We start from the raw sequence: 23,945 nt of genomic DNA on the forward strand, positions 1-23,945 counted from the left end.
TCAGTGAACTAGATGGACATTCTTAGTTTGGACAGTAAGTCTGGTTCCAGTATACTCGTCAGGGAAAAAAGATATTACAACAATTGTTATCTTATCCTATTCTTCTCTATCTCCAGCTCGAGTAGTTCTGTGAGGGAGACCTCAGCCACCAAACCATAGATTCCTTGTATTTTGGCAGTGATATTTGATACAGGTCTGCTCTTTCACAGAATCATTACCTTGCTGACCCTGTATCCACCATAAAGTGATATGGTGTCTGGCTTATTAATATCATAACCACTAGACCCTGCTCAGTGCAGGTCAGGGCACACAGTGATGTGAGCATGTATTTGTCCACCTTGGTGACCTCTGGCACTTTTTCTCTGTTTTCCCTATGGGTTGGTGGAATCCGCCCTGCACTCTCACCCTTGCTGTCGGATCCTGAAAAACTAGAACCTTCTTCCTTAATGTCGCTCACCCTATAGTCGTGTAGATTGCAAGTTGGGGCCACCCTGAAGTTGGGCCATGGGTTTAACAGCACAATTCTTCCAACCCTCTATTGACCTACATATTTGGTCTGAATGTGTATTCTTGTGTGTTCTATTATGTTGGAACTGAAAGTCCCCCCTCAGGCCAGCAGAATGCGTACTCCTTGGTATGTGCATGCCACTCATGGCAGGATTTCTCTTGCTTCCTAGCCTCTGTGGGGAACTTAGTTTGGATGTGGTCAAGCAGTAACTCCATGATGAGTTAGGAAACTTTTTAAGGCATTCGTAAATGTCTGACTTCCTCGAGTTTTAAATAATTTCAAATTGTACTCCAATTGTGGGGAAATTGTGTCAACAGGGTTATGCTGGCAACATCTACTGGTTATTAAGGAAAACAATGCAACACATAAAAACACTTAACAGTAGACAAAGACAATGCAATGAAATAGTAACAACCTGTTAAAATGTAATGGTTAGATCAAAACAATGCAAATTGCTTTTTTTTTTACTTCTGTAAATTGAGAATACAATGCAGGACACATTGACAATATCAGTAGGACAGGAGCATGACAACAAAAGCAATATAATGTACAGCTATCAATTCTATTGCATATGAAAACCCATTGGCTTACTACCATATCCATTACCACATATTTATATTTAACAATTACTTTCAATAAAATTTTAAGAAATGAAGAGATACTAAAGGTGAATCGGTTTAGTTTGAAATAGAGGGAGGGAAGAACAAGGGGGTTTTCTAGAGCATACCAAATTCTTAGAAGCAATAACAGACCAACACTCACATCTTTAAGGAGTCACCAATAACCTGGGGACTACCTTTTACAGTCATCTCCAAAAAAGTAGCACCTCCTAGCAGGGGGCATGTGTTATTCAACCACATGGAAAGGGGCCTGAGTCTCATCCTGCATCAGCAGATGCAGATAATCCTTGAGCGGACCCCTGCTATACTTAGGGTGTGATTGAACCAACTGTTAAATCCTAGTATGTCTGTAGCTGGCTCTGGCAATACACTGCATACTTAAGCCACGGATGTAGATTGTTACAACGCATGCTTTTACCACGCATGCTGTTACAATGCAAGTTTTACAACGCAAGCCTTTACAACGCATTGCTTTGGGGGGTGCAGGATAGTGAATAGTTTAATTTACTATTCCAACTCCAGTCCCCGTGGATAGTAGGGAAGATGTTGGATAGTAAATTAAAACTATTCCCTATCCTAGAGCGCCCCCAGTGCAATGCGTCGTAATGGTTTTTGTTGTAAAACCTGCGTTGTAAAGGCACTGCGTGGTAAAAGTTGCGTGGTAAAGGATGTTTCCCTCAAGCCACTCTTCCATTCAGGGGATTGCATGGAACCCCAGCCTTGCAAACCCGTTGCAATAATAGCGATTAAATTAATTTCTGGCTATCCAGAGGGACATCCTTGACATATACCAGCAATATAGTAAGGGTGATGCGCTCCAATTGCATGTCCGTCATCACACCCACCACATCAAAGATGTATCCCCAATATCGCTTTATTCCATGGCACTCCAAGGACAGATGCAAAACAATTTGCAAGTGACAAGCATCTACTGCAGTGTGTGTCATCTATTATGTCTATTGTATGATACAACTGATGTAGAAATAAATTAAGCGAATTTCGTTGTGCGCGCTGCATCGCCAAATGCAATTTCCTGACTGTTTTGATGGGGTAAAATGATCACAGACTCCTAGTAAGATTCAATAGATTTTATGTTAATTATTAAATCCATAATGAACGCTCATTTGAACAGATTCACAGTGCAAACTCCATCAACTTTCATGGGAGAGAAAAAATTATTTTATCTAATAACATACACAAATGCATCCAACAATCTCAACGCAATAGGAGTGATAGATGAAGAGACAAAAGGACATAGTGTCTCATAATGTGCAATGAAATATTAAATTCAAGACAAAATTCTATTTACATAATAGTGAAATCGGAAACCCGACCCCTGGCAAGAAGGGTTAGTGGACGTCACCAGATAAAGTCAGGAGACAAAGACTGTGGAATAGGTGTAGGATAGGTTTACACTTACTACACTTCTCTAGAACTCTACGCGCCAGAGCACATTCCACTCTTACACTCTCTCCCTCCTCGATATTCTTCTGCAAATCTTCAATCTAGTCAGGCTGTCTTAAGCATTGTATCTTCTCAATCTGTTCTTCCCAGTAGCAGTTCTCGCCGACTCCTCACTCAGCATCAACGACTCTTTGTAGCAGCTCTCTCTATCTAAATCTTAACTCACTCAAATTATACTATTTAAATTTGCATGTACCACCCTCAAAGGTTGCAAATGTCTGCGAATCAAGAACTATGATTGGACAGGGGTATGGGAATTGTTAACACCTCATTTGGTCATCCCAAAATTCTTAACTAATTCTTTGTTTAGTAAACCCATCCCACTTAATTTATTAAATGTTTCAGAACACATTCTTTCACATGCATTCATGAAATAGATAGATACACATTTTAGATCATTTCTTCAGTTGAGGAACTTTTCACAAGCACACATCCTTGGATCTTGGCAGCCGATCAATGTCCCGGTCAGCAGGTCATTCCGGGAGTCTAATGCGCAGACTCAACTTGCGTTACGTCTCACCTGCCATCTTTTTTTTCGGCTTAGCACATCAGGCCCAAATACACACTATTGATAAAAGAATCATAAACAGAGGTTATTTTCTCAAATATGTGATTATCACTGTTTACCACCCACTTCTACTCTATCCTGTGTTATTCCTTTTTTTTGTTAAGCGAAGCGTTAGTAGCGACTACTTCATGACCTGTAGTTAGCAACTCTTTGCGCATTTGTGAGAGTTTCCTCTCACATGCGTTAATCACGTGGTTACTTATGCAGGACGGTTCACACATGCATGAAGCAATTTTCAGTTTCAAGTGAGATTTCAGTTACGCAGCAAATTATACTTTGTTATTTAAGCAAGCAGAAAGCCTTCCCCCCTATGAATGTCTGTGTATATTACATTTTATTTCAAGTTTCTATTATTTTCTTCTTTTACTTGTTAGCGTGGGGTTGATTCAAGCAAGTTTCTTTTCTTAGAATCCTTGCTCCTTCAACGCTACGCGAGCATGCTGAGTTGCTTGTTTTCAGAAGCTTGCGTTGTCTCGTGCATGCTCGCGAGATGTTTTTGACATTCAGCAACGCGGATGACGTGTTTGGGGGAAATATTGTGTGAACTTCACCATGCAGTCACCAATGGGCGTGGCCATCTTGTTTTCCTATCTTTTGCATGTTTCTGGGTCCTGTTTTCCAATCTCTCACCAATCTTTTCAATCCTTTGCATTTTACCCTGTTTTTCTGATCTTTTTTATTTATTATCTATCCCTCTCTGTCCCTAAGTCTATATGTTGCTTTTTATTTCTACTTTTACTGCGTTTTATTAAACTTTTCTACTGTTTTATATTACTTCCTTCTTTACTCTCCTACTTCTTCCCCTAACTTTATTTTTTACTGCTAAATTTTCTTTTCCGCCCCGCCTACCTCAGGACCATGCCTAAGGGAAAGGGTACCAAAGAGCCGCCTGCCTTGCGGCAGACTGCGCCCGGCAGGGTTGCAGGCCCGGTCCCTTTTCAGCGAGGCAGAGGTGGGCGCCCTTATTTTTTTCTGTTCAGCGCCACCTCCACTTGACTTTGGCAGCATTCGGCAGGCCTGGCTCTGGGTATGCTACCCAGGAGTGTCACCGTCGGTGGACGAGGGTGCGCCGGTGAGTGTTTCGCTGCACTGGGTACGGTGTACCCATAACCAGCTGACCCACAGGTGGTCAGACATATTAGACCAGGAGCAGGACCTGCTGGGCCGGGTAGGTGTCGAGGTCGTGGGGCTTGGTGAGTAGCTAATACTAGTAGTATTGTGTGGTCTCTAGATTGTGTTACTGTTATTGTGAATATCATTTCAAATAGAGATTCCTTAAATGCAATTATTCGCAATTTAGCGATTTCTAAAAATGCGATTTTTGCATTTGGGATAATGAATCCCAAATGCAAAAATAGCGCTCGCAAAGGACCAGATTCTCAGAATCTGGCCCTTTGCGAGCTGTTTTAGGCTGGATGAATCTAGCTGTTATTATTAGTTGGTAATTTTTAAGAGTCTGCATGACGCATCCTCCGTCACGTCACGCGCTGTTGAGTGATGCTTACTCCAGTCCTTAGTAGAAACTTTTGTAGTTTTGTAGTTTGTTTAGTGAAGGATTAATAGACTTAGCAGAACATCAGCAGCAATCAACCAACCAACGATTCGGTGTATGCAAAAACTGTATGCATGTGTCATCCATCTATGCATTTTTCAGGACTAAAATATATGGAAATTCAGACTTAGTGAACAATTGTTGATCCGTCTGAATAGGTGGACAAGGTCAGTTGGTACTTAGGCGTAGTATTCTGGGATCAGAATGGAACACTGGATTAGTGTTCATAAATATAATAACAAGAAGATCCGCAAATTCCGCGATACTACCAGTCGTCCAGATTAGATAGGTCAATTTTATTGCAATTGTTGTTTCCTAAAATGTTTTTGGAAGTGTTTTTTAAAATATTTTATTTCTTTCACACCAATCATCAATGTTTGTCTCTTTCTTTATTATATCTTACATGATCAGTACCCAGGGGCAAGAAGACGGGGTGGAAGTCAGCTGGAGAAGCCGGAGCATGCCAGGACCAGGGCCGCCCCTCTATCGAGAGCTCTGCTGCTGGCCCCAGTAAGTCTTCTTGTTGTTAATATTAATAATTATATTTCCATAACTTTTACTGCACCTTATTTTTTCTGAACTATTATTTCTGTTTCCTAATTCTATATTTTACCAAATCTTCTTCGATCTAGACTATCTGTTTTGAAATTCTTCTCATCCCTGCCTCTAACTGCCTCTGATATGACTCTCTGTAAAACTACTATTATTAGTCTGTCTGTAGCTAAACTTGTACATAAACAACAAAGGAGCGTCACTAATGTAGTGACTGTAGGACAAAACAGGTTAGTTTGTCAGCAAGTGTACTGGTACAGAAGAAACCGTGCATTCGGCCACTCCCGGTGAAGCCAAATGATGAAGCATGTCACCAACTAGTGGTGAGTGAGGGCCTTTTTAAGAACCTAGCATGGTTTCTTCTGTACCAGTACACTTGCTGACAAACTAACCTGTTTTGTCCTACAGTCACTTCATTAGTGACGCTCCTTTGTTGTTTATGTATGATTATTGCAGGGGTATAGGAGTGTCTCCTTTGCTTCCCTGACTCTCTTGTTGTTACAAGTGTAGCTAAACTTGCCCAGTTTGCCACTCTTTATTTAAAAGATTTTATTAAAACTCAGATTCACCAATAGCTCTAGCCACTGATTCTAGTCCTTTGGGTTGGCCTCTTCTTGTCTCCTTAATCTTGAGAGGCTTTCGACAATTCCCACCAACAAAATGCCCAACCAAATATTTTACTATTTTTGATAGGATAGGCCATACTACTACTAGTAGTGTCTACTTTACCCTTTTTAAGAACCTAGCATGGTTTCTTCTGTACCAGTACACTTGCTGACAAACTAACCTGTTTTGTCCTACAGTCACTTCATTAGTGACGCTCCTTTGTTGTTTATGTATGATTATTGCAGGGGTATAGGAGTGTCTCCTTTGCTTCCCTGACTCTCTTGTTGTTACAAGTGTAGCTAAACTTGCCCAGTTTGCCACTCTTTATTTAAAAGATTTTATTAAAACTCAGATTCACCAATAGCTCTAGCCACTGATTCTAGTCCTTTGGGTTGGCCTCTTCTTGTCTCCTTAATCTTGAGAGGCTTTCGACAATTCCCACCAACAAAATGCCCAACCAAATATTTTACTATTTTTGATAGGATAGGCCATACTACTACTAGTAGTGTCTACTTTACCCTAGTACCTGATTTGTTGGGATGTATGTGGTATATGTATGTATTTTTACTTTTGTTTTCAATATTGCTAGTGGAAAATAGGGGGAGGTGTATATGACATCTAAAAAATGGGTCATGTTTTTTCTAGGTGTACCATCCATGATCACCAGTGCCAGGGCCAGCGGCGGGGCGGGTAACGCCAGCCAGGAGGGAGCAGTGGATGCAGCAGCTGCCACAGGGGTGGATGAGCCAGCAGCAGTGGCGGGCGGTGGTAAGTTATACTTATATTTCTTACTTATTTACAGTAGATACACACTAGCTGCAAGAGTGTAGTGTAAGTTGAGATAGACTAAGTTGCTGTGAACAACGGTTGAAGAAGACACCCTTTACTAAGCATTAGAGCAATAGCATTAGCGGCGGGAATAGTTGAGTAACTAATGGCCTCTTCTATTTGACTTCAACTCAGCTGTGAATGTTTTATGGAGAAGCCTAAGAGTCAGATCAAAGGACCTTGATGGATGGGTTGAACGAAACGGGAAAGAAGTATGGAAGGAGGAAGGATGGGCGAGATGTAATATATATGAATGCCAGAGAAGGCTGCGTGGAATGCGTGCATAGGTGGCTGATAGGAATCAGATCCATGGGTGGTTGAAGTATGGGTGGAAGGTGAAAGAAAAGAGGCATGCCTGGGTGGGTGGGTGAAACTGTATGGGTGGATAGCAAGAATCCTCCGGGGTGTTTCATGGGTCAAACTCAAAGGCAAGCAAAGAAGGAAGGACACATGGATGGTGGTTTAAAAATTAAGGTTTGTTGAGAGATTAAGAAGAATGATAGACATGTGTACTTTGAATGGATGGATGCCTAGATGGTATTCATCATAGATAGCATAGGTGGAGACTGTCACTGGATGAAGAGGCTTTGAAGAGAATGTAAAAGAAAAAGAAACTGCACCAGAGAAGCAAAGCCAAGGAGAATAGAAGTTGTATTTTCAGAATACTCCCTTGACTCACAGTAGTTTGCAAGCATAGCATATACATTGTGTATATATGTTATTATCAAGTGCCTCCCTCTGACTATGAGGCCCACTCCCTACCTATGTTAATTTATTTTTGACTGTGTCAGCCTGCCATGGGTGGGCTATCGGCTGCATGGTTACACAACCAATCAAAACAAAGTACCTCATGTTGTCCCATATATAAGCAATGATCATGTGGATCAGATATCATCTACCTTGTTGTAGTATAGTAGTCAGGGCAGGGTGAAAGGGAAATTGAGCAGTTGCCCTTGTTGTAACAGAGTATGGCCAGTGCCACCCAAAATAGAACAATAAGATGATTGTGTAGTAGTCAGCTTGCCCACATTTCAGACAGTAGTAAATAAAACTAAAGTGAGTCTGCGTCACTAGATGAGTATGTGTCTTGGGTGCAAGCTGACTGAGCTGGCATGCTGGCTACAACAAGGTTACTTAATTTAGCTAAACAAGAGAGAAGAAGAAGACTGGTGTACTACTCAAGTGAGTCCATAGTGCTAGTACAATGCCTGAAACTCCCACAAATGTTAAAGGGAGAGGAAGTGGGAGGATAGATACCACAAATGTTAAGTACTGTGCTTCCTAGTGCTACTGTGCCACTATGTTTAGAATTTATTTGTCTTACTGTTTTGCTAAGAGTATATTGGTTACAACAATATTATTTTTTTCTTGATATAGCTACTCCTTCCGAACCAACAAAATCATCTAAACCGGACAGGAAGGAGTTGGCAGCCATGCACCGGTGCAGGAAGCTGGAGGCCATCCAAAATGAATATCAGCAGCTGGGGGCTCTGGTGGAGGAGGAGGCGGCAGCAGCTGCAGCCTCCTCCAATGTCCCGGGCCCGACTCAGGCCCCTCGAGTGGTACGGCGCTGCGGTCTGGAAGCCGCCCACTGCACTACATCCAGTACAGCTGCCCCCCTGTGGATGCAATTGCCAAGCTTTTAAGCACTGCATGCTCCTCCAAATGGAGTGTCTAGAGGATCAGGTAAAGTGACTGAAGCAGGAGGTCCTGGTGGTTAACTGGTGACTGCGAGCCAGCCGATAGATAGATCAAAATGGATTTCCCCTTTTTTATTCATTTTTTGGAGGATGGGCATTGGGCTCATATGGGGGAAAAGTTGGGGTTATAACTTATATGAACAATTTTATTTTTGAACGGACATTGGTTGGACTATTCTTTTTGGACATTGGTTGGGGTTAGAGGGAGGGGTGGGTTAGGTGTTGTTGGATTTTTTTTTACATAGTTTATTTTTGTTAGGGGATTAAATTATAAGTATACTTAAACTTTACATATGATGTAAATGTTTTGTGAGAGGTTACTCTTTTACCTCACACTGTTTCCTTTGCTGCTGTAGGGCCTCAGCCAGTGTTTGATTTGAATAATATGCAGATTTTTTGAAACATACGAACAGATAGATGCAGTACCCTCACTGAGTGACTTGTCCTACTAGTACTGTCAGTCCCTCCTCCTAGTCTATGCATTCTGCAACTCGACTCAAGGGTGTGGGTGCGTAAATTAATGAATTAATTTCAATTATTAATTATGCCTCCCCCAAACTTCTTCTCTTACCTGTGATTGATGTTTAAACTTAGGCACAGCAATGGCTGTATGGTGATGATTGGTTAGATTCCCAAGATAGTAATGAAGCAAGGAACCGTCGCACTCCTAGGTAAATAGTCAGGTGAATCTTCTTTCAAAAGGTGAAAGAAGTAGGGTGCTAAAGATGATCTCCTCCTATTCATAGAGGTGAGAAACTGAAAGCATATGAAGGTGCCCTTCCCCGGGAAGGGTTAAAATCTGAAGCACTCCTAAGCAATAAGAATCATTTTTCATAAATTCAGCGAAACTAGTAGTATTTTCCAAAAATCGAAATTCATTCCTGAATGTATACGTTCATATTACATCATATGAAATTGCAATAATGGTTATTCAATCAGTATTTAAACAATCCAAAGATGGTGAAGACGTTTTGACGGATGTCAAAAAGTTTTAACAGGTCATTACATTGAAAATATATACCCAATGCATTTCGAACATGTGCTCCTCCTCAGGAGTATTTTTCTGTGGAATGAAAAAGGGAATATGTATCGGAATCCAAGAAGGCAACAGAATGCGCAGTGCAGGAGAAAAACGAAACCGGTTTGAGAAAGAGAGAGACTACAGTGCTATGGATAAATGTAGGGGTGTTGAAAGGAAAATATTGGCTAAGAAATATGGAAAAAGCAGTGCACTTGTGAATTAGCTGATATCTATTTAAAATTAGTGAGAGGAGTGCGCAACGGAACATGCAAATGTGAATTCAAACTGTGCTAGTTGTCAACTATGTGCTGACTGTCACCTACATCATGGTAATATTATCAGACAGTAGCAGCATAACAAGTGTAACCTTTAGTGCTGTAAAAGGAGGATGATGAATTTGTAAGAATTTGAAAAAGTAATTGTTTACCACCCCGAATTTTTCCTTAATTGTATCAAACCTCATAATTTTGTTAGCCCTTATTAGGTCCCTGAAATGTCTGATAGCTTTCTCCCTCCAAGCTTCCAATTAGCCATCGTGAAAGATTTCTGGCAGGAGTTGATTGTTTTGCAGAGGCGTATATCTATGTATCCTATTCAATTTAAGTTTTTTCCTGATCGATGTCCATCGATCAGGAAAAACACCTGCTTCAGATATATTTCTCTAAGTTGTTCTTTTTTGTATACTAAGTAGGTGTGCCTCCCACTGGATCATGTGGGGTATTTCAGATGGGTTTTGTGGCCTCCGGTTGCATAGTTTGTACCAAGATTACCCCGACTAACACCATAGCAACAAATTGAGCATATAAGAACGTTCTCCTCCTTACTGCTGATCGAAAAGAAGTCCCAAACTGGAGAGGTGAACTTTCTTCTGCTGCTGGGGGTGCTACTTGTTGCAATGCCTGAATAACTTGAGGGTGTGCCTGGAATTTGACTCTGTGAAGTTATAGTACCACTACCTACTGAAGTGGTGGTTGAGCTGGATGTAGGTCCCTGCTGGAGATCGTGTTGGTGTTACCTGTGTTGGTGGTATCTGTGCCACATCCCTCAAAGCAATTTGAGATGGGATAGTAATAATGTCGGTCTCCATCTCCACTGGGGCGGGAGTGATCTTCATGATGACTGGCTCATCATCATGTTCCTCTTCTACATTTTCCTAAGTAACTCTAAGGCTTTCTGGCACCTTCCTTTTCCTTAGCCATGTCGCTTGGCGTGCCTCACTCTCAGGCTGAGCTGGTGGGTTCCAAGTGGTATCTATTTCATCAAAAGGGGGGCTTGAAGAAGAAGTTGACTAACCCTCCTTTTCCTCGCTGGGCATCTGGAAGACAATGGATCTTTTGAAAGAGTGGCTTGCTCTTCTTCGTCTGCAGGAAGCTCGATTTCCTGAACTACCCCTACTTCGGGAGGAACAACTACTATTGTGGGCTGTTGTTGCAGCTGTTGTTGTGGCTGTTGTTGCAACTGTTATTCCAACTGTTGTTGCCCATGTATCTGCAGAGCTTCCGCCTGCGTTGATTGGGTACTACTTTGCGATAATGACATTTCAACATCACTGCTCTTTGGTGTTTGTACAAGTAGACTGGCTACCTCTGCGACACTCATGGGCTTGGGCCTAGGTGGGTGGGGTGGGCCCTCTGATGTGGAGGTGCTACTCCCAGCTTGGTTCCCGGACACTGCTGATGCAGGCGTAAGCTGATGCAGGCATAATTTTTTGTTTCCCCAAAAACATATCGGGTGGCACACCAGTCTTGGTAAATGGAAGTGCCACTTCCTTCTTCTGTTCCTTCTTCTCATTGGCAACTTTCTTGGTACTGGAGGACCTATTACATTTCTTTGGGGCCATCTTTTTCCGATGTCAGCAGGATGCAGGTGCATAAGTTGCAGAGATGTCTGTGGTCACACGTCACGTGATGTTGTGCACAGCAGGACTTCTGTCTGGCAGTACAATTGGTGATGATGATGACACCTACTCCTCAGACTTTTTGTTCACCTAAAAACATAGAAGCGAAAAGAACATCAGTAAAATGTTGAATTTGTTGTTGTGGTTCTATTACTACTAGTACAAACAAACAAATATAATATATACCTTAATGTGTCGTGATCACACTTGTTTTTGTTATGTTATTACATTGTATTAACTCATTTTAAGTTATAAAAAAAACATAACAGTGTAGCCATTTGTGAGACTTTGACAACAAGGGCTTTCATGGTATACTGTGTACACTCAGGAAGGATAGGAAAGAAGAAGAACAAAAACAAAAATACGAATGTAATGGAAGTGGAACCTGCTTGGCATTAATTTGAACATCACGTCATTCAGGGAGCTGCAGCAGGCCAAGGGGATGGAAGCAGTAAGCCAAGAGGGACAAAGAAAAGACATGCAGGCCTATATGGCAAAAGCAGCACACTACTAAACTACCACTACAAAATGGCCACCAGACACATGGTCATTCACAGTCACAACAAGCAGTAGGCCTGGAAAACAATGAACTGAAATGGGCCTATAATAGCCAGGCAAAGGAGGCATGCTAAACAACACAGCTTTAATAAAATGCGAAAACATAAAACCACAGGGCTATACGAGGTATGCAAGTTACACAACATCTACACCCCACACACACACCAAACACATTTATTTAACACACACCAAAAAAGTGAAATACCCCAAAAAATACACATTTTGCAATTCAATCCAATGCCATCCATGCCCTAAATGTTGTTCAAAATAAATTCAACACACACCACAGAAACATTTATTTCATGCTCCCATAACTAGCTCTGGGCCTACTGGCTACCCACAATAAAAACAAAAATAAATGATGAAAAGTACAAACATTGTAGTTGCAGCAACTGCAATGCTCCATCAAACAATCAACACCAACGTCAAATCCAAAAGTCCCCAAATCCAATGATATATGATGCAGCAGACACAAAGAGTGGTCCTTCCAGCTCCAAATCCAAATGAAAAGTCAACAGGATATCCACAAAGCATTGGAAGGAGCCTGCTGGACAGGAACAGGAATTTGGAGACTTTGGGGCTCTTCCTTCCTCTCCAAAAAAAAAGTAAAAAAAGAAAAAGGACTCCTTGCACAAAAAAGTAGAGCAAAATGTCAATCTGAGGAGTTTATTTCATCCAAATCATCATTTTCAAAAAGTGTTTATGCTGCTCGAGAGATATTCTTCTCCAGATTGCAAATTTTGCGTGTTTGGCTTTGCGAGCTTCACCAAACTTCCGTTGGATGTCCGATGGGGCGTCCAAATGACGTGTTCACGATGGCACACTCTCGCTGGATCACGCGGCCGGCTTCCAAAAACTTGTGTCGCTCGAGAACGGATAGGGAAACTTGGCGGCGAACGGAGGGATCCTGGTAAGTCGCTACTGCACGCACGAAAATGCATTTTGAAAGACCAAACAAGGGAAACACTCCGATACACAGTGTTCTACGCGGAACGCAGTTACCATAAATCTGCAAACTCTGCAAGCAGAGTGGATTTTACCGCCTAGGGTTATTATTAATTCTATAACCTGATTGATGTTTGACTAGTGAATAAAGAATCAGAATAACTAAGCCCAATTAGAAAAAAAAAACTTTAAACGACTTACAACTCTCATTATTGAATACAATTTGGAATTGCATTTGAGATTTATTTGTGATGATGAAATAGCTCTTTTGATCAAAATATGGTGACAAAGATCTATCACCTGAGAGAGTTGAAATGGTGTGGGAACGGGTGAGGATCGGGTTTGTGAGCGTAAATGAAAGGTTGCGTCACATTTATTTAACTTTGACCCAAATTCCACGCTAAAATGCATTTGTATAACATTTTTACTAACCTGCAAAATGTGATATCTTGAAAAATACCTAATTGCAAAGTTATTATTTTTCTAAATTGGTCTCAAGTTCCTTCTTGAGTGTGTGTCTCATTTATTGACTCTGTGTGTTCAACAAATGCTTAATACTATCATTTGATATGCCTAAACTTCTCGCCCACAATACCACAGAAGAGAGCGTTTGGGATTATTCATTTAAACCTTTAAGCCAATAAGGGTGATCTGGACCTTCGACACAGTGTGCCTCTTTTTGGTACACTGTATACCAAGCCCATTTCCTACAAACTTTATCTGCTTAAGTGTGCTAATTGACACTCCATCTGAAGTGCTCCTCCTGATCTGTTAAATTATTGTGTGTTGCATTTCTCCCTTTGCTGTGGCAGCCAGTTCTGCATTCCATCTTCCAGTGCACCCACTTATTATTCAGGGCAATTATTTTAGTAAAGGCTGGTGGGTTTTTGACATTAAATAAGCACTTGAAGATGGTATAAATACAGAATATTGAGTTCGAAATGTCAACTTCCACAAATATCGAGTTGGAATTATCGTGACACAGAAATATTGCTGCAAGAATATCATGGTCAAGAGTATTGAATTTAAGGTAAGAAATATAGATTTTTAAATCTAGAAGTCATTAATATCGCTTGCAAAAATATTGTTGCTTAAAATATCTATTTCTTAATTAGTGATATGTATTTTAGTTCATATTTTAAATGTATGTGATGTATGTTCCTTTGCATAAGTACTGTTTATGTTTTTTAAAACATGTATTCAGTTATTTCAATTAAAATGTGTGTATTTTTAGTTCCGTAGCGGGTTGTGGGTTCATGATTATTTTATTTATTAATATTTCATTGAGATTTTATAGTGTTAATTGTGGGAAGTAATTTCTTTGTAATTAATTATTAATTGTATGTTAATTGATTATGGAAATTGTGCAATTAAATGTAGGTTCGGGTTGTTGGGTTCATAGGGGTAAAGGATGGGAAGTAATTTATGTTTTATTAAAAAATAATTAGTTGTTAATTTATATTAATTAATTGACTGTAAATTAATCATGGACTAATGGTTCCCAACTGAAACAAAATAATTTCCCTTACAGGGGGCTGAGCATTTAACAACCACAATCTCTTGAGGTATCTAGAAGACTTCTAACAGTTTTCTCACAGTGTATCTATTGTGGAATGGTGAGATTGATAAGGTCATGGAACCCCTCTGAGACGATAACTGTATGAAGTCATGAACTACACATGTGGCGTAGTGGAGAAGGAGCCAAGGAGATAGGGAATAGTTGGCAAAACAGGAGTTTTAGTTCAATAATACATTCCTCAGGTGGAGGTCTTGTAACACATGAAAACCAGAGGTCCCTTGATACAGACTTCACTCTATGGTAATTTGATATAGGGAAAGGGAGTTAAGGACCAAGCACTCGACCGGCACCAGTGATGCACACCGCTTTCTTCCTAGGAGTTCTTTACGCCTTTTTGAGGCTTTGCCCCTAATTACTGGCCCCAGCTTGTACTTGTTTAACAGTCTGCCCGTCCTTTCCTCCCGATTTCCTCTTATCCCACACGGCCCCCAGTTGGCCCATACCTTTTGAAGCCACGACCCTCCTAGGTCGTATCGGGCTTCAGCGTCTTGCCAGAGCGGGTCCGGTTCCCCCTTTTCCTCGTACTTGGCAGGCTTTCCTTCCATCTGCTGGGCTCCCGATTCCGCCTCGATATGGGTCCACAGCTCTCCTAGTCCTGGCGCCACAAAGAAAGATTGGACTCCATGTTCATCACCCTGCGATGCATGAACACTGTGTAAGCGAGTCTGTGACGAGCACACCATTCCTTCCATCTCTTCCTCTTTGAAGGAGAACAGGTCAGATGACCAAGTCAAGTGATTGGCTGGAGAAGACAGGGATAGTGGAACCTTAAAGTGACAGTGCGCCTCATGAGCAAGATTCAGACTCCGTAAAATAGAGGAGTGGACAGGGTGACAGGTAAGGTGACATTTGATCAGTCAAGGAGCCGAAGGAACTGAAGGAGCCTAAGGAGGAAGAGTCAGCAGGTAGCACTTCACCACAACACTGCCCCCATTTTGGCTATCAGTGAATATTGTCATTCTCAGATGCTCTAAAACACAGCATGCACATGTTAGGGCAATCAATACAGCCACATGTCTGGAGAATACTCCTTTAAGCCAAGCAGCTTTCACCACTTCTGAAACTGTATAGCCCGCATAGGCTGTCCTCAGATTTCCCTCATGAGACCTTAAGCATGAGCCATCCACAAATAGGATTTGGCAGACTCAGGTAATGACTCATCAACAATGTCAGAACGTGGCTTAGCCCGTAGTTAAGTGACATCGAGACAGTCATTTCCTTCTTCATTTTCATCCCAACACAATCAGGTAAAGGCAGTATAGTAGCAGGATTGTTGTAATTTAGTAGTGACTGGGTCAGCGTTAGCAGAAGCCATTCTGTATTTAGAGATTATCTTGACTGTTTAGTAGAATCCATTTTGTATTTCTGGCAGCCATTTTGTTTGCCATGTGCTACCATGTGCTCACCATGTGCTCTGTCCTACCTTGCAGTTCTCTGCTCTTGAAATCTGTCTAGAGACGAGATATATTTAGCCTTCTCTGCTCCGCACATGCTCAATTGAGCTTGCAGCTGTTGTCAATCCATATCTGTCAGGATATGTTTACTAGAAACTAGCCACTGTTAGCTCCTCCTACTTATCGACCCTGCACTTTCTGTATGACCTTATATGTACCTAAAACCAGCATTCTGTACTTGTACCACCTTCATTTGAGCCCCTGTGTGGGTATAAAAGGACCAAGCTCCTTCCAGTCAGTGTGCTACTTCATGCATTACCAAAGGGTGCTGTGTGAATGTAGTTCCACCTCATGAGGTTTAATAAACTCTGTCTTTTCTATTCCAGTTTCTGTGCCAACTTCTTCCTATTGGTCTTAGGACTCTGTACAGAGAAGGGAGAACCCCTAGCACTAGTAGGCCTTGCTAAGGCTCACCACCACAAATTGGTGCTTCCAACGCGGGGCTCATCGGCGACTCGGTTGCCCGAAGGACTGGTCGAGACGAAGGATTGGAATCTCGCTATTGGACGCGATCGCTGCCTGAGGAGACCTGAGTCTTGGCACCCGCGGCGGTTTTCCTTTCTTTCTGATCTGACCATCCAGGTGGCGAGGGTCCTCGACTGAGATCTCTTCTGTTGATTCGCCGTGCAGTGACCATTTGGTCAATTTGAGAACTTGGCAGTAGGAACCTGGACACCATTTGATTGGTAAGAGCTGTTCTGCGGCACTTGCTGTTGGTTTGACGCCTTTGATTGGTAAGGTAGTTTAGTAACACTTGCTGCGGCTTTGTTTGTAACATTGGCCAATATTTGTATCTGTTTGACAATTATATATGTATTGCAATACATATAGGCAGCATATAGGCAGGTAATGAGGAGATTTTTCTCTCTATTTTAATTTGTTTGAACTGCGCAACGTACGAAGAGTACCTTAGGCGCTACTTTGATTAATAAATACTGCATATTCTGCATTATTTTTTTGGCATGCCTGTTTCCAGCACACTTCGTAGGATATGTTGCTTTAGTAGTGGTACCAATTTGAAACTTGATGAAGCACAACCGCCCCCCCCCCCCCGGAGGGGACGCCTAACAGGGACATGTATGTTAAGTATGGTATGGTATTTCTTTCATAATGTACAGCACGTTATGGAATAAATATACTAGTAAAGATCCTGAGTTGCGTTGGCCTATGCATGGGTCATTTGATTTGTGAAAGATTCAGTATGTGGAGCAACGGATGTTTAAGCGAAAGGCTAGGCAAGATATGTTTGACTGCACGAATGTGGGAGAAAGAAGTGCGTGAACGAATGAAGCGTGAGCAAGCCTTGATTGAAAATTAATCAATCAATCAGAGTACTTGTAAAGCGCGCTACTCACCCGTGAGGGTCTCAAGGCGCTGAGGGTAGGGGGTGCCACTATTGTTTGAACAGCCAGGTCTTGAGGAGCCTTCTTGGGTCTGCCGTAGGTGGGTAGGGAGGGTGTTCCAGGTCTTGGTGGTGAGGTAGGAGAAGGATCTGCTGCCCGAGGTCGTTTGTTGGATGCGTGGAACAGCGGCGAGGGCGAGGCTGGCGGAGCAGAGCTGGCATGTGGCGGTGTAGAAGCTGAGTCTGCTGTTCAAGTAGGCTGGTCCGGTGTTGTGGAGTGCTTTGTGTGCGTGGGTGAGGAGCTTGAAGGTGATCCTCTTGTCGACGACGAGCCAGTGTAGGTCTCTCAGGTAGGGGGTGATGTGGCTGCGGCGGGGGACGTTGACGATCAGTCGGGCGCAGGCGTTTTGGATGCGTTGTAGTCGTCCTAGGTGTTTGGCTGGGATTCCATCATAGAGTGCAGTCTGCTGCTGACGAGGGCCTGTGTCACCGTTCTTCTTGTTTGGGTCGGGATCCACTTGTAGATCCTGCAGAGCGTGCGGAGGATGTTGTAGCAGGAGGAGTAGACGGCGTTGACCTGCTTAGACATGGAGAGGGAAGAGTCGAGGATGAATCCTAGGTTGCGTGCATGGTCGGTGGGTGTCAGTGCTGTTCCCAGTGTGGTCGGCCACCAGGAGTCGTCCCAGGATGAGGGGGTGGGTCTGAGGATGAGGACCTCTGTCTTGTCCGAGTTCAGTTTCAGACGGCTGCTTCTCATCCAGTCGGCTAGGGCCTTCATTCCCTCGTGGAGCTTTGTTTTGGCAGTGTGTGGGTCCTTGGTGAGGGAGAGGGTGAGCTAGGTGTCGTCGGCGTAGGAGATGATGTTGAGGTCGTGATTGAAGGCCACTTGTGTGAGGGGGGCCATGTAGACATTGAACAGCGTCGGGCTGAGCGATGAGCCTTGGGGGATGCCGCAGATGATGTCGGTGGCTTCGGATCGGAAGGGTGGGAGGTGGGCGCTCTGGGTTCTGGCGGAGAGGAAGGACGTGGTTCAGTCAAGGACCTTCTCTTGGATTCCGGCTTCTTGGAGGCATGTCTTTAGAGTGAGATGGCAGATTGTGTCGAAGGCGGCTGACAGGTCCAGGAGGCCATTGTCTAGTTGGCGCCTGATGTCGTCTGTGGCGGCGATGAGGGCTGTCTCGGTGCTGTGGTTTTGTCTGAATCCGGACTGGGATGGGTCCAAGATTTTGTTGTCTTCGAGGTGGTGGGCCAGTTGCATGTTGACGATTTTCTCGATGTTCTTCATCGGGAACGGGAGCAGGTAGATGGGCCGGAAGTTCTTGAGGTCCTTGGGGTCCGCCTTGGGCTTCTTGAGGAGGGTGTTGATTTTGGTCTGCCTACAGCTTTCCGGGAATGTCGCTGTTACGAAGGAGATGTTGATGACCTTCCGTAGTTGGGGTGCGATGGCTGCGTCTGCTTTGTTGAATACGTGGTGTGGGCATGGGTCTGACGGAGATCCTGAGTGGATGGAGTTCATGACCTTGCGTGTCTCGTCGTTGTTGATGTTGGACCAGGAGGTCAGGCGGTTGGCGCTGGTGGTGTTCGCAGGGGAGGTGGAGTCTGACGTAGTCAGGGTGGTCGTGGTGTTGAAGCTGTCGTGGATGTCAGCGATCTTGCGGTGGAAGAAGATGGCCAGTAAGTCGTCCAGTTCTTGTGAGGACAGGATGTCGTTGGCGTTGGCGCTGGGGTTGGAGAGTTTTTTTACGATGCTGAAGAGATCTTTGCATTCGTGTGCGTTGTTATCCAGGCGGCCTTTGAAGAACATGAAAATGAACAGCGAAAGAGTATCCATGCGAAAGCATTGGAAATGAAAAATAGGGAAATTAAAGAGAGGGAAGATAGGGAGCGTCATTTACAGGTAAATGTCCAATACGCTGTTCATAGACCTCGTTATCCTATTCTTAATAAACCCCAAGATGATTCTCTCTTATTAGATCGTTGTCCACCTCCGTATACTCTTACTTCTGCTCCTTATGAGTCAGATGAAGACTCTCCTACAGACCAGGAAAAAGCTAGAGACACTCCCTCGATGTTATCTGTTCAACGTGCATCTCAGATTAGATCTGCTGCGCATAAAGCCGTTCGTAGTACTGCCACTGCTTCTGAACTCTTAGATAGTATAAAAGATTGGCAGGAAAGGGAGCAAATATATTTTACCGATACATTTGCCGCAGAGATTATCGAACGGTTTAGAAAATATTCGGTAGAAACAGAGCCTGATGATGTAGCAGCTGATTGTAAAAAACGACGTGAAGTTCTTTTTGTCTCCTCCCAGGTGGCTGACACGATCAGACGCTTGGTTAAACTGCGTGTTGAAGCAGCCCGTTTGCGAGAGGAGAAAAAGGCAGCAGTTGCAGCTGCACAAACATCCCACGTCAGCATGGCATGATTTTCTACTCCTGAAACAGATAAGAATGTTGTAATTAATGTGAAACGCATGCGGGAAGCCGCGCCTTTATATGTTCCTCCTAAGGGGACGGGTACAAATGATGATAAGACTTCTGTAGATGCTAAGGGGTATTTTATTTATAATTGGGTTTACACTCCTTGGAATAGAGCAGAAGTTGTGGCCCTTAAAAATGCATTGCCTGAGAGCGAAAGAATCTAGCAGCCTTTTATGAGGAAGTTGAGGGTGCCATTAGCTCTTGTACTATGACTTTGCCTGATATTGATTTGTTTTTTGGACTAATATTACTGCCTGATATGTGTAGAACTGTACGTAAAGTTGATGACCATGCGACATTTGGAGCATTATGGAAAGATTTAGAGCAGTTAGATGAAGATAGAGAACCTGCACAGAAACCGTGTCAGTTAATTTTAAATCTTCCGGCAGCTATATTAGTTAAGTTAAAGACAATTATTCCCCCTAAAAAGATAGATTGGACTACATTAGCATCATGCAAGCAAAAGGCAGATGAATCGGTTTCAGATTTCTTTACACGTTTTGAAGAGGCCTTTAACTATTTTAGTGGCCAGTCATTGACAGATGACACGGGTAGGCATCTGTTTTTCAATAAATTTGTCGCAAACCTTTTGCCAGGAATAGCTAGTCGCCTGAAGGCCAATGAGAGTTCATGGACTACTTCTTCTCTGATTTCTCGCCTAACTATGGCTCAGTATTATGAGCGACAAGAATTAGAAGCTAAAAATAATGAGGATAAAAAGTCTAAAGAGTTGAAAACAAAGGTTATGTTAGCTCAAGCTTATGGCCCACCTTCTAGAGGTAATGATAGAGGCGGACGTGGATCTTATGGTTCGTATTTTCCTCCTTATACTCGTTCGAATTTGTCTGTTGATCAGTGTGCGTACTGCAAGAAATTTGGACATTGGCTTTCTGACTGTCCAGTACTGCGTGTTCTGCAGGGTTCACGTGGTCGGGGACAAATGAGAAATCGTTCAGGATATTCAGGGCCTAGAGGAAGCATGAATGATTGCGCTAGGTTTGATGCAACTACACGTGGGCAGGATGGGTCTAATGCTTTTGATAGAATGTACGAATATCAAATGTCCGACTATGTGCCGTCTGATTTGCAAGATTCTGCTTATGCATAGGATTGCCTAGGACGGGGTAAGGAATCAGTTGAAGTTCCAGTAGAGCAGAGGGGTCACTATGTTACAGCACATGTTTTGGGTTCTACTGATCAGTTTCTGGTTGATACAGGAGCTATTCGTAGCGCCTTGTCTAAACAATTGGTTCCAAGGGCTCTCCTGTCTGGCTTACCCATTACATCGATAGGTTTCGATGGAATAACTTCCATTAGCCCATTGTCACAACCACTCGCATTTCATGTTGATAAGTTTACTGCTCCATGTCCGTTTTTACTTTCTCCAAACACACCAGACAATATTGTGGGTCTTGATATGCTTAAATATTTCAGGGCTACGATACGATGTTCTCTGGAAGGAGTACCAGTTATTTTGAATGACAAATACCCTGTGATTGAGAGATATTGTATTGTTAAAGAGGACATTGCACTAGCCTCACTCCATAGTACTTTGTGGGCTACTTCAGACACCGATGTAGGGCAAATGGTTATTCCGCCAGTGCATAATAGTGACAAGGAGGGTGGTGCATAATAGTGACAAGGAGGGTGCTTCTTTGCCAAGGCTGCCTCAGTATAACATTTCTAAAGGAGAAGAAGCACTTACATGCATTGTTCATGATTTGATTAAAGTGGGGGTTGCGGAAGAAGTTCCTTACAATGTTTGCATTAGTTTGATTCTTCCTATTTTGAAAAAAGATACTGACACTAGGATTTACAGATTTATCCGTGATTTGAGAGAAGTCAACAAGATTGTAGTACCGCAGTACCCTGTGGTTTCTGACATAACAATACTACTTACTCTGGTCCCTCAAACAGCAACTACATTTTCTGTAATCGATTTGAAGAATGCTTTCTTCTTGATTCCTATTCATCCTGATAGCCGATATTGGTTTGGTTTCACTTTGAATAATCGATCATACAGATTTTGTAGAGTTCCTCAAGGGTACACTGAGAGCCCGAGTATTTATAGTCAATCATTAAAAAGACAACTCGATTCCTTTACCTTGTCTGAAGGAGTGGCTCTCATACAATATGTTGATGACATCTTGTTGGCAGCTGTTACACCTGGGAGTGGAGTGGTGTGGCTCACTAGTTAGAGGCGGCAGACCCGGAAGCAGAGAACGGCCCGGGACCAGGGTTAAATTCCCGACGCGGCAGGGACATGGACCAGGGTCAGCAGACTCGATAATTCTCGCCTCAGTGCCTACTCAAACCAGGGATCACACTCTGTAACTCTGGGCATTAACTTGCCTCATCTCTACAACGGCCCCCCACATTCGCCGGGGATGCCTGGTTTCACCTTGGAGATACCCAGTAGGGACCATCTCACAGGGATAGCCAGGACGGGTTTCCCAGCGGTCTACAGCGCCACAACGCCTCAGGGCAGCAGTGCGCTTTACAAGACACATACATTCACATTCACATTCATTCAGCAGTGTGAGAAATCTACTTTGTCTTTGCTTTCTTTTCTTGCTACACACCACCATAAAGTATCATGAAAAAAAATTGCAATATTGTAGACCGAAGGTAACCTATTTAGGTCACCTTCTGTCTAAGGAGGGCTGTGCATTGACACCAGATCGCATTCAAGCAATTTTAGACACCCCAGTACCTTCCACACAGAAAGATGTCAGTGTATTCATTGGTTTGACTTTGTTTTGTAGGCAATGGATATTGGGTTTTTCACACATTGTTAAACCCCTGCTAGCGCTTTTGACTAAAAACACTCCGATCCCCTTTCCATGGACAGATGAATGTCAAAATGCTTTTCGTCAGTTAAGACAAGCTCTTTGCTCTGCACCAGTGTTAGGCACACCAGATTACACAAAGATTTTTAAACTCTATGTGCACGAGAAAGATGGGTGTGCATTGTCAGTTTTAGTACTGACACACGGTGACAAGCAGCGTCTTTGTGCACACTTTTCAGCAGTACTCAATCCTGTTGCTCATGCATTGCCTGAGTGTTTTCGTTCAGTTGCAGCAACAGCTGTGTCCATACGTCAGAGTGAAGGGATAGTTTTGTCACACAAACTGTTAGTGCTAGTACCCCATGCAGTAGATGCCCTTTTGAATCAGACTAAGACACAACACTTAACTAGTGCTCGCCTGACAGGATATGAATTGACATTGTTAGTACCTCATATTACCTTGAAGAGGTGCACAACACTGAACCCAGCCACTTTGTTGCCATATCCTGCGACTCAGTCTCAGTCAAAGGAGCCTCACAATTATATATTCCTTACTGAGGAACAGAAAAATGGTCGCATCGATTTGGAAGATACGCCCCTTCCAGATGTAGATGGGGAACTGTGAGTTGATGGGTCCTGTTTGAAGTTACCAGATGGCTGACTTCAGCTGCTTATGCAATTACCACACTTGAGACAGTAGTGGAAACAACTCGCATACCTCAGAAGCCGGCTCAAGCAGCTTTACTAATAGCTTTGACACGAGCGTGTGAACTTAGCACTGACTTGTGTGTGAACATTTACACGGATAGCCGCTCTGCTTTTGGAGTGGTCAATGATTTTGGCCTACTCTGGAAGGAAAGAGGCTTTCTTACATCCCACGGGATGCAGATACTGCACGGAGAATTAGTGCATAATCTCTTGACTGCACTCACATACCCAAAGAAAGTTGCCATTATGAAGTGTAGCCCGCACAAGAAAATCATTGACAAACTAGGACTAGGCAATGCCCTTGCAGACCGCGTAGCCCGTGAGACTGCGATGCAGCGAAGCACTACTTCCATGTACGTACTGAAGTCTCAAGCTGAGCGTTGGCATGACACTAGAGAGGAAGTATTGGTTATACAGAGATCTGCCTCTGTGGAAGAACTTGAACAATGGTCTAAAGAAGGAATGTTAGACGATGAGGGCTGTTGGCGTAACAAAGAAATGAATAAGTGGAAATTGCCTGCAGCCTATTTACAACCTATGGTTCAAATGGCACATGGGCTGGCACATGTTGGAGCTCTAGCAATAACTAAATTGCTTACACAAGTTTGGGAGCATCCTGAAATTGCCAGCACAGCTAAAAGAGTAGTACAGTCCTGTTTGATCTATTGGCAGTATAATCCTGGAAAAGGGACACAGACTCCTACAGGAGGGTTTGCTACACCAACCGCACCCTTTGAAGTTTTGCAGATGGATTACATCCATCTTGAACGC

The sequence above is a fragment of the Lissotriton helveticus genome, chromosome 7 (genome assembly GCF_964261635.1).
Source record: "Lissotriton helveticus chromosome 7, aLisHel1.1, whole genome shotgun sequence".
NCBI classification, from domain to species: domain Eukaryota; kingdom Metazoa; phylum Chordata; class Amphibia; order Caudata; family Salamandridae; genus Lissotriton; species Lissotriton helveticus.